Source organism: Cnephaeus nilssonii, assembly GCF_951640355.1.
Source record: "Cnephaeus nilssonii genome assembly, chromosome: X".
Lineage (NCBI taxonomy): Eukaryota > Metazoa > Chordata > Mammalia > Chiroptera > Vespertilionidae > Cnephaeus > Cnephaeus nilssonii.
Window position 1 is genome coordinate 1,076,725 of NC_137071.1, and position 14,182 is coordinate 1,090,906.

Sequence of the window (14,182 nt, forward strand, 5' to 3'; positions counted from 1 at the left end):
CCCTGACTTGGATTGTACACATCACTAGAATCTTGGTGTATGCTTTTAAAATTTGTTTCAATGGAAAATACAGGAAAGTTATTTCCTTCAGAAATAATTTAGTTTTGACATTTTAGATATGTTTGTTTTACTATTAGATGAGTTTCTTCCTATTCTTCATATTTATGTGAACCAATGTCATATTTTAAAAATGTTTATTGAATTTATGGGGGTGACATTGGTTAATAAAATTATATAGGTTTCAGGTGTAAAACTCTAAAACAAATCATCTGTATGTTGCATTGTGCAAAGTCAAGTCTCCTGTCACCATTTACCCCCCCTTTACCATCTTCTACCTCCTCCCACCCCCATTTCCTTCTGATAATCATCATATGTTGTCTCTGTCTATGAGTTGTATTCTGCTAAGTGAAATAAGTCAGTCATAGAAAGACACATACCATATGATTTCACTTATATGTGGAATGTAATGAACAGAACAAGCTAACAAACAAAATAGAAAGAGACATAGAGAGAACAGGTTGACAGATGTTGGAGGGGAGGGGGTTGGGTAAAAAAATGGAAGGGACTAAGCAAATACAAACACCACAAACAAACCAATGTCATCTTGAATCAAGTCTCCTTGAAAGAAGAGTTAACAGTACATAAGGCTTTGGCATTCATGAGCTAGTAGAGTGTAACTGGAGAAGGAAATGAATTTGGGGGTTATAGCACGCAGATCTAATTACTGCTGTACCATTTATTAACTGTATGACTTTGGACAAGTCTCAGTGTCCTCATTTATAAAGTGGGAATTTCATAAGGTTGCTGTGAAAATTAAATAAAACGATGCATATAAAGTGCTTAATAGGGACCCTGACACTTAAATTCAGATGTATTTTCCTTGATTTAATTAACTACTCCCCCACTGATGGACACTTGGGTTGTTTCTAAATTTTCACTATAATAAGTACGTCATACATTCTTTTGGCATCTTGTACTTGCAACAAATACACTTAATATGTCTAGTTAACTCACCAAATAATAAAGATACCACTCATATCAGTAGGCAGCTGCAATCGAATTCCTGGGATGTCATCATAAAATATTGGCAGTCATTATAAGAATGCGTTTGGGGATTATGCAGCTGTCAACTTAACATGTGGGAGATGTGAATCCGGAATCCACACTGTGATCAAATAGGGGAAATACAGCCCGTGCCACAAGGAAACTTATGTGTAAGAGGGGGGATTAAGAAGTGTTTTTGAAGGGATAAACTAAAAAGTGTAGTAAAGAAAGAGACTCAGCCCAATAAAATGTGAAAGCAAGACTCTGATATCAAGAAAAGACTAACTATGCATTCTTAAACAGCAATGAGCATTCCTGAGATCCTCACGGGGCTTGGATGTTTCCAACTCCTCCTCTCTGAATTTTTGGAGGCAAAAGATATCACAATATAATCAACATTCAATCCCTCCTTCCTTTCAAAAAGCAAAAACAAATATTTCAAAAATGATTCTCCTTCCATAAAATGGAAATAGTTCCTAAGAGTCTTCACTCTTGCATTCATGAGACTGGTATGGGGAAAAATTATGTAAATCAGTTCAACTGCAGCAAAGAGCCATCAGTCTCTTTCATCATGTATATGCTTTTATCTTTAGGGACTAAAAGATGATCTAACTATAGGACCACCATGACTTGTTATATACATACAGACAATAAACATACTAACTGTACAAGGTTCTCATCTGTTCTCCAAATAGGACTGACAGGTCTTCTACTTTGTAATGCTTTGTTCATCACTAGTTCATATCACCAAATGTATTTGACTATAACAAGAGTATATTTCTTAAAAAATACTATCATTCTTTCATTTTAATAGTTAACCTGGAAGAATAACTAAATGATATATATATATATATATATATATATATATATATATATATATATATATAAAAGCATAAAAGATTTATTTTTCATAACCATTGGGCAGATCCTACAATTCAAACAAGTTGTCAAAGAACCAGAATAAATATAGGATAGGCAATATTTTCTTTGAAGATAAAATTATTTTTTAAAAAACTTCTGCTTAGTTAGGGGATGTATCATATATACAGATGTGTATAAGTATAAATGTACAGTTTAAATAATAATTAGGAGGCCAATTCCCACATATCCAACAGCTGAGGTTCAGATGTAGACTATTGCTAGTACCAATAAGTCCCCTATATACCTCCCTCCCCTTCACCCCAGGTCATCACTGGTCAGATTTTGCAATAATCAATTTTCTGTTTTTCTTTGCAGTTTTACCATTAAGAGTACAGCTTTGTTTTTCCTGCTTATGAATTCACATAGATGGAATCATGCTGTAGCTATACTTTCTTGCCTTATTTATTTCATTCATCAATGCTTCCTGAAATTCATCCTGTTGAGGCAGGTGGCTGGAGTTCACTCATTTTGATCGCTATACATTGTTTTCTTGTATGAATAGACCACAGTTCATTTACTCATTGAACTGTTGGTGGAAATTTGAATTGTTTCTAGCTTGGTACTATTAGGAACAATGTTTTTGAAAATTTTTTGTTTATATCTTCTTATGTACATGCACAAGAATCTCTCTAAGACAGTGGTTCTTAAAATGTGGTCCTAGGACCAAGAGCACCAGTATTACCTAGGAACTTGTTGGAGATGCAAATTGTATGGTCCCATCCCAGATTTACTGAGTCAGGAATTCTGGGGTGGGGCCTAGCAGTGTGTGTTCACCAAGCCCTCCAGGGGATTCTGCTTCACACTAAAGCCTGAGAACCATCGTTCTAGGAGATATGTGTAGAAGTTGCATGGCCAGGCCAGTGTGTATGCAATCCTAGGCTTTATTAGGTAACACTGAACTGTTTTCCAAGTTGTTTTGCTAATTTATATCCCCACCAGTAAGAGAGCTTACATGGCCTCACAAGGATCATATGAACTTCAAACTCTAAAATGCCAAACAATTTCTTGAAGCCTCCTTATCACAAAAAAAATGTGATCTTTGTGAATACTGGCTTACAATTTGTTGTTGTTGTTGATAATCCTCACCCGAGGATGTTTTTCCATTGATTTTTAGAGAGACTGGAAGGGAGAGAGACACAGAGAAACATCAATGTGAGAGAGACACATTGATTGGTTGCTTCCCACATGTGCCCTAACCTGGGGCCGGTGATTGAGCCTGCAACCAAGGTATGTGCTCTTGACGGGAATTGAACCCAGGACCCTTCTGTCCATGGGCCGATGCTCTATCTACTAAGCCAAATCGGCCAGAGTCTGGCTTACAATATTTTTTAAAGCTTAACTATTTACAACAAATATTATCTTTTAATTAGAGTTGAATGTTATTAAAAGGAACTAAATAAAATGATGGGTGATGTGCGACAATGTGAAATGAAGCATTGCTTTAGCATGCCATTTCCTCATTTAAAATCCTCAGGAAAGTGACCAGCGCTGGGAAATGAAACTGCTCACGTCTTCTCTTTTCCCTTGTGATCAATCAGCAGTTTGTTTATTGAGTCTTCAGTTTTGGAAGAGTGTCTTTTATTCCCACAGATCACAGAAAACTGGCCCGAGAGACTGTCGCACTACATGTAACCACGCAGAACAGTTTATGTTCAACCAGTTCCTTGGATGGCGATATGTGTAATAAGTGCCATCCCATATTTTACAGAAGTTTAAGCTTCCTAATGCTCAATACTGCACAGCAATGTTTTACAGTGACGAGGAGCACATGCTTGCTAACTGCTCCCCAAGTACGCACTGTCTTATAGACATCAGTGACCTGTATATAGGACTTGGGTCACAAGTCCTGATCAGAGTTGTCTTGGAACAAGTACTTGAGGATTGGACTTTATGCCCCCTCCTTTCAGGAGACCATGCCCCATAGACATACATGACACAACAGTAGATGGCGAGACAGCAAGCCTTCCACATACTAGTGACCCCAAAGCAAAGGAACCATCGGTGTGGAGTGTGGTTGATCTGGGAGTCCTCTTGGGGGCGGGGCAATACCCGGGTTTTCAGGAGGGTTGAGAATAAGGAAGCTCGAGATTTCTCCGCTAAGACATGCTTTTCATGAACTCATTCATTTACTATCAGGTGGAGTTCCATCTTAAGGCTTGTTTCTCTAGACTAGAAGCTCTCTGAAGGCAGAGCCATGTCTCCCAGGCTTTTGTTTCCCTCCAAGTGAAAAGCACAGGGTGGGCACAGCATGAGGATCTGTCAGCACTCTCCATGGCCAGAAATCAGATAGAGGTTTTGGGTTGGTTCTGAGAGAACCCGGGAGCAATAAAGTACACAACTCTTAATTTTAAGGTGATCAGATTCAGAGAGTGGCGGTTATAAAACACTATTTCCATATTAAGTTGATTCTATAGATAATAATAATAAAAATATTGCTCAAGGAAAGATTCATTTTGGATGATGGAAGAATAAGGGTCACTTTGGGGGAATAGATATTGTCTGAAAAAGGGCATGAAGGAGCCAATGATCTGATTGGTGGTTACATGATACATACATATTACGAATCCACTTAATTGTACTTGTATACAATCATATTTATACACATCATTCTCTCTCTCTCCATATATATATATATATATATATATATATATATATATACACACACACACACACACATATATATATATATATATATATATATACATATACATATATATATATTTCTTCAATGAAAATAATATCAAAAGACTATCATTTTAACAGAATGGCACAAACATAAAAATTACATTAACTGAATGGGACTGAAAACTCAGCAAGAAAGTCTTGCACAAGAGAGTTCCTTTTTTTTAAAAAAAGAGGGTTCTTGAATATTTAACTTTTCAAAATACCTAAGTACCTATGATCTCTTCAGACTATGACTTCCCTATGACACGGGCATATAGCAGTGATGAGCAGCTGCTGTTTATTGAGCATGTACTCTAAACTAAATGCTTTGAATCTATGACCTTTTTAAATCCTCACAGTTCTCTGAAGCCCACACTATTCTTTATTTCTATTTTACAGATGAGGAAACTGAGTTTAGAAGAAGGTAAGTAACTTGTCCAAGGGCGAAAGTTGGGAATTAGTAAATTCAGAACTTGCACTCAGGGACTAACCAACAAAGCTGGTGCTCTTAACTTCTATCTAAGCTGTATTGAGGGAAATGGGCATCTTTGAGGGATGTGACATTAAAGGCCAGATATATGGACCAACATGCTCAAGGTAATAGAGTTAGAGAGGAGAGAGAGAGAGAGAGAGAGAGAGAGAGAGAGAGAGAGAGAGAAGAGAATTTTAAGCTCTAAATATTCACCAGAATTGGCATGAGTCATTCTTGCATCTATATTAACTAATATACATAACATACAAGCTGAGTAGCTTTTTGATGGACTCAACTGAAAATCAGCACTAAAGCAAATGGTCCCAAACTCACAGGACGGGTAGCTGGTGGAGCTGGGATTCAAACCCAAATTCCGACTCTTTCAAAAGCCCAGCTCTGTCTTTTGAAAGAGGGGTGGCTAAGAGCAGAGCCCAGATATCTGTGATGAGAAGCTGAAAATCCTTTCTTTATAGTCACTTTGCCTCTGCATCATGAGAGATGTTCTGGAGGTGTTTGCAAAACAATGGCTGCTCATTTGTGAGGGTCAGTCAGACTCTGCCCTCCCAGAAGGATGGGTGATGGACGAGAAGATGCTGAGGCTCATTTCTTTGTGAGGCGGTCCCAGAGAATCGGTGCAGTCAGTCTACATTCACAGGTGCACCTGGATATGGGACAGGGTGGCACCTTTAAGCCCTTCACATTGCAGAGCTCCATAAAGATTACATTACTGGGAAGGAGAAGACACTGCCTGCACTGAGATATGAAATAAAGAAAAAGACTCATTCAGTGTCTTGTAAGGACAAAGTCCTCTTCCAATGTTTCTACAGACACAGGCAAAGAACTAGCCTGGTGGGTGCAAAATAACCATATCCATTCCCCCCGCTATTTGGGTGGTGTTGAGCCCACGCGGTGGTTTATGAAAACTTGAGCTCTAATGCAAAATCTTGGTAAGCTCACATACACATCTGAGTGTCTATCCTTCTGAGGGAAATGGAGATGCTGGCCGCAGTGGGTCTCAGATTTTTCTCACTCTCCCCGGCCAGCAGACACCTAAGCCCGCACCGCTGCACACCTGGGAAGGCTTGGGGTTGGCAACTCCATCCCAACCTGAAAGGAAGGTTTTAGCTCCTTTCAAACCTTCAGAATATCCCTGCTGAGAAAAGTTTGAAGGAATGCTTTCTGGCATTACCTCCCCTGCTTTTCTCAACCACAGCTGTCTCATTATTTATTTGGACCAGAAAAATAGACTCGCAGAGAATGCAAACCAAAGGAATTCATAGTCAGTGAGGCGAGCTCAGTCAAAAAGTGAGGAAAAATGATATAAAAGAGACACCTCAGTGGTAGAATGGTAAGTAGTCCTTTTAGATACTGCATATAGCCCTAACTGGTGGCTCAGTGGATAGAGCATCAGCCTGCGGACTGAAGGGTCCTGGGTTTGATTCCCAGTCAGGGCATATGCCTGGGTTGCGGGCTCAGTCCCCAGTTGGGGGGAGGGCATGCAGGAGGCAGCCAATCAATGATTCTCTCTCATCACTGATGTTTCTATCTCTCTCTCCCTCTTCCTTCCTCTCTGAAATTAAAAATTATACACACACACACACACACACACACACACACACACACACACACACCGTATTTTCCGGCGTATTAAACAACTGGGCGTATAAGATTTTCCTGGGTTAAAAAGTCGTTTTATACACTGGAAAATACAGTAGTCCAATATATCTAATCCATTATATCTAATTCCATCAATATAGTCCAATATACCATATTTTCCGGCTTATAAAACGACTTTTTAACCCAGGAAAATCGTATACGCCCAGTCGTCTTATACGCCGGAAAGTACGGTATATGGAATATAATGTATGCCAGGGTTTCTCAGCCTTGCCCTAGTGACATTTGTAATGACATTTGGGGCTGGATAACTCTTTGCTGTGAGGAACTGTCCTGTGCATGGTAGGATATTTAGCCATATCCCTGGCTTTAGTTTATTAGACATCAGAATGCCTGCCCATTCCCTGTTGTTACAACCAATGTCTCTGAAACATTGCCAAGTTTCCCACGGGGCAAAATTGCTCTGGTGAGAACCACTGGTCTATGCCTAACTCTACACAGCGAGCAGCTATGTGCTCAAACCATGTGACATCCAAACTACAACGTATTCACGTTTTCCCACTTGTCACAATGCTCAATTTATACCCATTCTCAGTTTCTGTTTTAAACGGAACAATATAGCCCGGCTGGCGTGGCTCAGTGGTTGAGCATCGACCTATGAACCAGAAGGTCATAGTTCGATTCCTGTCCAGGGCACATGCCTGGGTTGCGGGCCTGATCCCCAGTGTGGGGTATGTAGGAGGCAGCCGATCAATGATTCTCACTCATCATTGATATTTCTCTCTCCCCCATCCCTTCCTCTCTGAAATCAATAAAAATACTTTCAGAAAAATAGAACAATATAAAAATGTTTATAAATTATTGAGCCTTTATACACCAGGTTGAATTTTAAGCACAATAACAATTTCCTTCAATTTGTAAAGAAATGTGAATCTGTCTATAATATCTTTCTACCAAATTCCTAACTACAAGTAGGAAAATAAAGCAAGTTCCTAGAGTAAATAACCTTCTATTTCCTTGTATGAAGTGATTTTTTCTCCTTTACGGGGGCCAGATCAGGTGTGGAAACGCATCTGATGCTGAACAGTTGTATGAATGGATGTACTGGTATGAATGGAGTGCTTTTAGCCTGCAGGGAAGACTCAGGGCACACGGGAGTTCTTTTTATTTTCTTAGAGGACTAAACATTGTGGATAAAGAGACTTATTGGTCAGCCTTCCCTTGGACAAAGATTCAGAAGGAAATTATAGAAAGACAGTTTGGTCAGCAAATGGAATTTTTTAGCAATGGAATAAGCTGCCTCAAAAAAAAAAAAAAAGAGCAGGGTACACTGTGGCTTCCATCTGGTCACTCTCTGTCTTGCTTTCCTCACTCTGGGGGAAACTATGTCATGAGAAACCCTATACAAAAGGCTATGTAGTAAGAAACTGGAGTCTGCCCTAACCGGTTTGGCTCAGTGGATAGAGCGTCAGCCTGCGGACTGAAGGGTCCCAGGTTCGATTCCGGTCAAGGGCATGTACCTTGGTTGCAGGCGCATCCCCAATAGGGGGCATGCAGGAGGGAGCTGATCTATGTTTCTCTCTCATCGATGTTTCTAACTCTCTATCCCTCTCCCTTCCTCTCTGTAAAAAATCAATAAAATATATTTTTTTAAAAAGAAACTGGAGTCTCCAGTCTGTAGCCACCTGAGTGAGCCTGGACATTGATCCTCCAGCCCCAGTCAAGCTTTCAGATGATTGCGGTCCCAGCTGAGCTTGATGCAACCTCATGAATCAGAACAACAAGGCTAAGACATTCCCAGAATAAGATATTCTCCCAAATTGTGTGAGATAATAAAATGTTTTTATTTGTTGTTGTTTTTTTAAGTAAAAAGAAGAGATGCCTAGCTAAATGCATGTGGTATACTGGATGGGATTCTGGAACAGAAGATATTAGTGGGGACACTGGTAAAATCTGAACAAATTACTCTGTTTGGTTGCTAGAAATGTACAAATGTTGGTTTTTTTGTGACAAGTGTACCTAGGTTATATAAGATGTTATCATTAGGGGAAGCTGGGTGAGGTGTATAAGGGAACTCCGTATTATCTTTATAACTTTTCTGTAAATCTAAAATTATTTCAGAATAAAAATTATTTTTAAAAAAGGCCCTTTCTTCCAGGCACTGGATGTATTCAAGCAAAGGTTGAAAACTCATCCGTCAAGCATGTGAGAAAGCGGAGGCTTGTACTGCTCACTGAAGTACTTCTGAAACACACAGATTTGAGAGCTCAACTTTATGGCAAGAAGGTGACTCACAAGCCAAAGTTCTAACCTGGCTGAAACTATCGAAATAATCTCCCTGCTCACATCTCCCTGATGTGAAAGAAAACATACGCGTCTAGGGACTCTAGGCCAATAGAAGGCATGCACTATGCCTGCCATTCTGGTGCAGCATGCTTTCTGAAAAGGGAGTGGACAGATGAGAGTCTTGAGCAGATTTATTTTTATGGTCCTGGTGATGTTTTTCACACATGGTTGATTAGATGGTCTCAAGATACCTCCTATTACATAGGTTCTCTAAATCCCTTTTCTGCTTAAGTTATTAAGGCTTGGTACTTATTATTCTCATCCAAGAACACTGATTAGTACAAAAATCTGTTTATCATTCAAGTTCTCATGCCTATCTTGCTAAACCAAAAAAAAAAAAAAAACAACACAAAACAGTCTTTAAATCATATGTATGAATGTGGATTAGGTGAGTTATACAATCTGTGGATGTCTTACGAAAGTGTTTACTAAACAGATATTTTATCCTTACCTAAAACAAATTCATCCTTTAGTTTCATCTATTTCCCTTTGTGAGGGCTCTCAAGCCACAAACCTCCCAAAAGTAAGACATGAAAAAGACTAAACCAGATATTTTATTTCTACTTTGGAAAAGGAGGTTTGTCAAAGAAGTAATAATATTATTTATGGTCCCGGATATTGAGGGCCATTCATTGTGCCCATACACTACTGTTAGTGTTTTCCAATGATTACTCTCTTCAATGTAAGTTAATTGGACCCAATACGTCAACGTCAGAAAACAGACAGGGACTAATGAGAGTAGAACAATCAAAAGCCCAGTCAAAAATGTTATCTCAGGAAAAGTCGGGATGGACATTGGAGCCAGTTACTGCCAACACCATCCTCAGTGGAATGAATTCAAAATTGCCTCTGCTAGTTTGAGTTGTCTGCTCCACATTCAAGAAGAGGAAGAGAGAGCAGCCGTGACAGAAAGGGGGAAGTAACTACCAGGAAAATGGCCACCTCTGCTTCTTAGCAGGAAGCATGGCAGCAAGCCCAGGATAGTGGAACCAATGTGACCAGTGCTGTGGTCGGCAAACTGCGGCTCGCGAGCCACATGCGGCTCTTTGGCCCCTTGAGTGTGGCTCTTCCACAAAACACCACGGCCTGGGCGAGTCTATTTTGAAGAAGTGGCGTTAGAAGAAGTTGAAGTTTAAAAAATTGGGCTCTCAAAAGAAATTTCAATCGTTGTACTGTTGATATCTGGCTCTGTTGACTAATGAGTTTGCCGACCACTGGCCTAGTGCAATACTCTGATGTAAGACTTGAACTGGGATTAACCCCAGAGATTTAGGCAAAGAGCCGAAACAGGGATCTCCTCCCCATTCTAAAAGTGCCCAGGGATGTTGGACCACAAAACATGATCAATCTCCTTGGCTTGGGAATATTCTCTACATTGTAATAGTTATCTGTTTACATGGTATCTTCCCCTAAAAAAATGGGCTCATCACCCATACATTGATCTATCCTTCCCTCCATCCAACATTGCTTAAGCACGTGTCTAAGGTGAGACAGAACTAGGTTCTACGAACCCAGATGAATGGGCACTATCTCTGCCTTTGAGAAACTCAGTTTCATGCTAAAGACAGATACATGAAAACCTCATTAAAGAAAAACGAAGAAATGCTTCAGTGGAGACATTTTACTAAGTGGTAAGTCAGAAGTGAGAAGACTGTCCCCAACTCTGCTTGGGAAGGCTAACGTTTGAGTTCAGTCTTAAAGGACGAAGTGTTAGCCTTCTTGGGACCTTCGAATTTTGATTGGGGGTTTCCCCAGTAAAGCACATGGTGACTGCTTAGGCTAGGAAATCCTTTTTAATCTTAAGCCTCTTAATATATTATTATACTATTCTCAATAAGCATCTAATTGGTTTGTTTGAAAGAAGGTGAGAAAATTGCAAATTTGGAAGTGGAGTGACAGTTAATTTAGTGGGAACTAGGGTTCAAGAGCATGACAAATAAGAATTCTGGAAGAAAACAACCTACATGGAAAAAGTAGAAAACAATGTATTAAAGCCCAAACTGGCTCTACCATTCAGTCAACTTTGGAGATCTATCATCTATCTATCTATCTATCTATCTATCTATCTATCTATCTATCATCTATCTATCCATCAATCCATCTATCTCCTTTAAAGAAATATTCCATGCTATAGACTTGGTTATGTAATCAAATCCATAGGTCAAATTTTTTATTTATATATCACCTTATCTTTAGCAATTCTTCCATTAACCTTGATTGAAATAGAAGGCAGGTAGAAATGCAGTTATTGAGTCATTTCCCTTGGTGTGAATCCCAATGAATTAAACAATTAAACACTGTTTCTTTATCCTGCTAGCACCTTGTGGGTTAGACTTTTTTCAAAATTCGTTTCCAAAGTGTCTGTTTCTCAGGGAAGAAAATATTCATGGTATTCTTAAGCAATACAGATGCCTTTCCTTAGAGTTGAGGCTCCCCAAAGTACTTGTGAAATGTACTAATCCCCACAGTTTACATGTTGAAGTGGTGGTGAAATTATCAAAGCTGTGGTCAGAAAATAAGAACATTCTGTGAGCCTCTTACTGTTGCAAAGGGAGTCAGTTGTTGGAGGTCACCATGCTTCCAGCTAAATTAAACACTAGGAAACGTTTTCTGTTTTGTATAAATTATTTTGGCAAGGTAATTAGTTCTGAAATGTTTCCTCAAGAGAGAAACCTTGCAGAATATTGAACCTCAAAGCAAGTATGTTTCTATGAACAGAAAATTATTGAGAGACTTAATTTGTAGACCTTGTCTCGTTATTGTATCAAAATGTGAGATAGGGAAGCGGATCACATGGCCTGGATGCCATGGGCTTAAAAGCTCAACTATGGTTTTTCCATAACCAGGCGTTCTTTGTAATCACTGCTTGCTGTAATAACTGGTCATGATCAAATTATGCCCTAGAAGGATCTTTTACTTGCTGTCATTTTTTCCACATTCAATTGCTATGAGTAAAAAAAACCCCTAGCAACTATAACTATAAAGTCATATTCTAGTGGGGCAAACCTGTTGTTATCTTTTCCTAAGTGAGGAGCTAGTCCAGGCTCCTGAATTTGCTTCTCTCTTTTTAAAAAAATATATTTTATTGATTTCAGAGAGGAAGGAAGAAGGAGAGAGAGAGAGATAGAAACATCAATGATGAGAGTGAACCACTGACTGGCTACCTCCTGCACGCCCCTCACTGGGAATTGAGCCCACAACCTGGGCATGTTCCCTTGACCAGAATTGAACCCAGGACCCTTCAGTCCGCAGGCTGATGCTCTATCCACCAAGCCAAACCAGCTAGGGGCCTGAATTTGCATCTCTTATTGCACATCCCTTAAATTGAAAATGGTATTTTTCACTTAGTCTAGGTAGACATTGTATTTGCAGAGACAAAAGTTTCCAAATACCAGAGCAAGAAAAATGGCTTATGGCCAGTCATTTCCTTAAGCTATATTTCTTTTCTGGAGTATAAAGGGAAGAGAGCAGGTAGGAGAACGAAAGGACAGAAATCACGTATCCCAAAGAAATACCCTGGATTATTAACTCAAGGAAATTCAATTCCAAATTATGGGGATTTCTTCATTATTCATTTTAAAGCCAAAACTTGTAGCTCCAGTTGAAAAGATAGTCAGGCAAAGTGTACACGTAATGTGATTTTTAACCTAGGTAAGGGGCTAATTTATCAACTTTCTTTTGACACATATTGTTTTACACTGAACAAATATGAGGGAATCATATATCTTTAAATCATAGAATTAAGCCTTGGGAACTCCTCAAAATTTCTGCCAGTTGCTCCCATAAAAAGAGCTCTCATCAATTCAGTAACTGCACAGATGATGCAATTAGATGAAAACTATTAGGCTCCTCATTCTTTCTTTCTCCATTCTCATTTTTGGTTATTCTTTGAGATATGACTGAATGTGCTATGATTGAATTTTTAATCCATTCCATTTCTCAAATATTTCCTGAGCAGCACATTCAACACACTGTACTAGACACTAAATCAAATAAATCCTAATATATAAAAACCAAGGGTCCAGCCCTAGCTGGTTTGGCTCAGTCGATAGAGTGTTAGCCTGCGGACCAAAGGGTCCCAGGTTCGATTCCAGTCAAGGGCACATGTGCAGGTTGTGGGCTGAACTGCAAAGGCAGAACCTAAGGTGGGGGCTGAGGAGGGGTTTTAAGGGCAACAGCTGTTTGGTACAAGGTGTAAGAAAGCAGTTCAATTTTTTAATGAGCAGTATAGTTTGACAGTAGAGTGCATATGGCTGGCTATCAGTCCAGATATAGGGATTATGTATTTTTGTCTGCCAAGAGCATCTCCTCCTGCTGAAAAAGGCTTACTGCCCCCTCCCCCCCCCATTTAAGCAATCCTATCCTATATAATCTATCTATACTAATAAAAGGGTAATATGCTAATTTGACTAGGTTGACTGGCCATCTTCCAGATGTCCAACTTCCTTCTGGGCAAAGCCATGGTGGTGGGGGCCGAGGCAGAGAGGGCAGTTGAGGGAGAGATCAGGCTGGCAGGGGAGGGCAGTTGGGGGTGAGATCAGGCCAGCAGAGAAGGGCAGTTAGGAGCGATCAGGCAGGCAGAGGCAGTTAGGGGTGATAAGGCCAGCAGGGGAGAGCAGTTAGGGGTGATCAGGTAGGCAGGCAGGCAGGTGAGTGGTTAGGAGCCAGAAGTCCCAGAATGCGAGAGGGATATCTGACCACCAATTTAAAACCGGAGGTCGGACATCCCCCAAGGGGTCCCCAATTGGAGAGGGTGCAGGCTGGGCTGAGGTAACCCCACCCCCCATGCACAAATTTGTGCACAGGGCCACTAGTATGATATAAAAATAGTTCCCTCCCTATTGCTTATTTGCAATGGCAGAAGATGATATTGCTATTATGTACATGGATAGTTTCTAGTCTAAATCCATCTTTATCCTACTACACCTGCCCCCTCCCAATTTTTTCTTTCCCTATTTTGTCACTCCAGGTTCAGGAAAATAATCTTAGGTGAAGACGATTTCAGTGATTTGTTCTTGCATGCCAGTATTGACTTGGGGACTGGCCGGAAGGGAGGGAAGTCTACTGGGAGGCAGCAGGGAAAATCCTCTGTTACTGAAGATACTTGCTGAAGAGTAACTA

The 14,182-nt window shown here is 39.9% G+C and overlaps 1 protein-coding gene across 3 annotated transcripts in view; it reads right to left on the bottom strand.

Moving 5' to 3' along the window:
* Positions 1-14,182, bottom strand: part of ARHGAP6 (Rho GTPase activating protein 6) — a 506,928-nt gene that overhangs the window by 76,434 nt on the left and 416,312 nt on the right. The gene's annotated exons all lie outside the window — the stretch shown is intronic.